This window comes from Onychomys torridus, chromosome 23, assembly GCF_903995425.1.
Source record: "Onychomys torridus chromosome 23, mOncTor1.1, whole genome shotgun sequence".
In the NCBI taxonomy this organism is placed as follows: Eukaryota; Metazoa; Chordata; class Mammalia; order Rodentia; family Cricetidae; genus Onychomys; species Onychomys torridus.
In genome coordinates, this window is record NC_050465.1 from 47,693,178 (window position 1) to 47,697,154 (window position 3,977).

The 3,977-nt window shown below is 46.6% G+C and overlaps 1 pseudogene; it reads left to right on the forward strand.

The window, feature by feature from the left end:
* Nucleotides 1-2,761: 2,761 nt before the first annotated feature.
* Nucleotides 2,762-3,759, forward strand: LOC118573020 (annotated as a pseudogene).
* The last annotated feature ends 218 nt before the right edge of the window (nt 3,760-3,977 follow it).

A 3,977-nucleotide genomic window follows, 5' to 3' on the forward strand; every position in this document is an offset into this window, starting at 1 on the left:
TTCAAGATGGTTAATTATAAAACTTTAATATTCAGTAGTGGAAAAGTCTTACATACTTTTGTTGTCTGAGCCTAAATATTTAGTTATTTACACAGGACCAAACATATAGAACACATAACAGAATGTCCCTTTCTTTAAAAAAAAAAAAAAAAAAAGTCAATACTTAGTAGCAAACAGAAACACTCAACCAGTTCTAATCCTAGAAGCCAGAGATCCCAATAGACACGTATATATACTCCAGCATGCCTTTGTTCTTCACTTAGAACAGTTTAAAGATCAATGGATTTGTGTTGGACATTGATTTACACCACGCAGAACCCCTTCAGTGAAGAACTTGTTGCTAGAAATGCTATTGACTAGTCCTCATCCAATTACTAGAAAATTCAGGAATACGGTGGCTCGGCCAGCACATCCCAGTTTTATATAATCCTGGAAAGTCACCTTCACTCCAAGATTTCAGCTGAGACTGACCTTCAGTCTCCATCTCAGTTCGAGTCCCTCATGGTGCACTCTGTACCTCCCTAAGGGCTTCCTTGACAGGGATCCTACAGCTGAACACCTTCTCAGAGTCAGCTTCCGGGGAACCCAAGTGCAGGTTGTCAAAGAAAGGAAGGGAAGTTGATGGACTCTCAGAGCTGTGATACTTCCCTCTGACTGGCTATGAGACTGAAGGATCCACTGGTTGAACTCTTAGTCCTGGGCAAAACAGTCCAGTCCAGTTATTAAAACAGCTGCTTGTAAAATTCCAGGATGTGTCCTAGATGTATTCAGTGGCACAGGGAATCAGCATTTGAGAAATATGGCTGCAATAGGAATGATTAAGACTGTGGACTAGCTATTACTCAGCCTCACTAATGCTCTTGGTGGGGCAGGACACGGGAGAAGGCTGAACAGATGAAACTGAACTAAGAGCTGGTGTGGAAGCCACATGGCCTCTCCTAGCATATAAAGAGGCTTTCCTCTCCTGCATTGGAAGATGAAAGAAAATGGAAGATGAGGACCGAGATGCTGCTGCCAGAGTAGCTGAGCCTAATGTTTAGACTCCTAAATAAGCAAGGTCTACCTTCTTAAGGTCAGGGCTAGACTTAGAGAAAAATAAGACTTTGGCCCAAGAGCTAGGAATAGCTGGGTTCATCTCCACACCAAACTTCCCGAGCCTACAGAAGTGGTCCACCCTCCCTGTGAAGAAATAGCATTCTGCCTTTGACTGAAACCTATGAGAGTTCCCTTACAAGGCTCCAAGGGTCCCATGCAAGATCTTCCACCACCTCCCTTCTTGATGAACGATCCTATAACCAGGGTTAGTTAAGTTTTAATACAATCCAGGCCAGGATAGGTTAAATCTGCTAGGAGAGAAACACAATTGTATAACTAAGAGTCTCCAAGAGCTAGCCAGCAAACACCAGCAGAAATAGCAGGGTGCACACTGAATTATATTTTGAAGGTATTTAAGCTGGAATAATATGCTGGAGAAATAAAAGTGTTGATTTGAGAAACTTCTCCCAGGATAAGAATGTGACACCATGACAAGAACCCTTGCAGGTAGCAGAAACTCACATCAAGGGGGATCCTCAAAGAACAGAAAAGGCAATGTGTATGCTAATCAAGATGGAAATGCCAGTGTCCCCACAGTCAGTGGTGGGAGAAGAGATTGGAATATCCAGAAAGGGGCTCAGAAGACAGTGCAGAGAATAAGAGCATTTGCCATGCAAACATGAGAATACGAATTTCAGTCCCCAGCACCCACTTAAAGCCACGAATGGCTGCATACCCACACACTCAGTGCTGTAGGAGGCAGAGACAAGAGGATCACTCAGGCTTGCAAGCCACCGACCTAGCTGTAGGTCAATGGGAGAGACCATCTCATGGGAACAAGGTAAAAATGATAGCACAGGACACAGGATGTTCTTCTCTGGCCTATGTGTACTAGTACCTACATGCTTACATCCACACACGCATATACCACCTACACACACACAATAAAAAAAAAAAAATACAACATGGAGATACTATAATAGACATACAAAAAGAAGCCAGAAAAAAATCTAAAAGATGATTAGATTCTCAAAATGCAGTGCCACCCAAGAATAAATGGCAGCTCTCCTAGGCCAAGGCTGGCAGCAGGAAAATCCACTGCAGATCCAGCCTCCCTGGTGAGATGGTATGGGTGCACACCGGAAACAACAGAGGCAGGTTGTCAACTCAGCCCCACCAGGAGCTAAGTAGTTTCTGTTATTGTCGTGGGTGACAAGACCAGACAGGAAGGACCCAGAGCTTTGACCTGCAGGGGGATGACGTGGCTAGTTCACAGAACGTGAAGTAACTAGGTAGGCAGGCAAGCAGGCAACAAGACTGCTCCTTAGTTTGGGCCAACTGAAGGAATTACAGGTGAACGACAAGGAGACCAAGACAAATGGTTCCAATATATCTGTTGCCCGTTTTTATGACCAAGACCCCACTAGTAAAGAAGAGGTCAGCTCCCAGGAGAAAGGCTTCTATAGTACTGCAATAAATACATACTTTTTAGTCTTTGTTTGTTTGAAGGGACAAGGCCTCTCTATGGTCCACGCTGACTTGAAACAGGAAATGTCACAAATGCACTGTGGCTAGGAGCATGACCACATAGGGTCACCGAGGACCTGTAATGTTGTTAGTGTAACCATGGGGCAGGTTTTCTTTGGCTTAAAAGTTTTTTTAATGTACCTGATTTTGGTTTTAGAAAGCTTTGAGACTCTCTACTCCTCCCTGTTCTAGAGACACGATGGTGAATGTCAGAGTGAACAGATTTGCCAGGGCTGCCTTCCAGTCTGGCAAAGTGAACATTGTTGCCATCAATGGCCCCTTCACTGACCTCAACTACATGGTCTACACATTCCAGTCTGACTACAGTAGGACTCTACCCATGCCAAGTTTAATGGCACAGTCAAGGCTGAGGACAGGAAGCTTGTCATCAACAGGAAACCCATCACCATCTTCCAGGATTGAGATCACTCCAACATCAACTGGGGCGATGCTGATGTTGAATATGTTGTGGAGTCCACTGATGTCTTCATCACCATGTAGAAGGCTGGGGCCCACTTGAAGGGTGGGGCCAAAAGGGTCATCATCTCCGCCCCTTCTGCTGATGCCCCCATGTCTATGATGGGTGTGAACCATCAGAAGTATGTAAATTCACTCAAGATCATCAGCAATGTTTCCTGCACCATGAACTGCTTAGCCCCCCTGGCCAAGGTCATCCATGACAACTTTGGCATTGTGGAAAAACTCATGACCACAGTCCATGCCATTACTGACACCCAGAAGACTGTGGATGGCCCCTCTGGGAAGCTGTGACATGATGGCCATGGGGCTGCCCAGAACATCATCCCTGCATCCACCAGTGCTGCCAAGGCTGTGGGCAAGGTCATCCCATAGCTGAATGGGAAGCTCACAGGCATGGGCTTCCATGTTCCTACCCCCAATGTGTCTGTCGTGGATCTGACTTGCCGCCTAGAGAAAGCTGCCAAGCAGCGTCGGAGGGTGCACTAAAGGGCATCCTGGGCTACACTGAAGACCAGGTTGTCTCCTGCAACTTTAACAGCGACCCCCACTCCTCCACCTTAGATGCTGGGGCTGGCATTGCTCTCAATGACAACTTTGTGAAGCTCATTTCCGGGTACAACAATGAATTCGGCTACAGCAACAGGGTGGTGGACCTCATGGCCTACATGGCCTCCAAGGAGTAAGAAGCCCGCCCTGGACCACCCACCCCAGCAAGGACAGCAAGGGAGACCCTCAGCTGCTGAGCAGTTCCTATCCCATCTCAGCCCCCAATACTGAGCATCTACCCTCACAGTTTCCATCCCAGACCCCCAGAATAACAGGAGGGGCTTGGGAAGCCCTACTCTCTTGAACACCATCAATCAAGTTCAATGCACCCCCCCCCCAAAAAAAAAGAGGCCAGGTGTGGTGGAGCATGCCTTTAATCCCAGCATTTG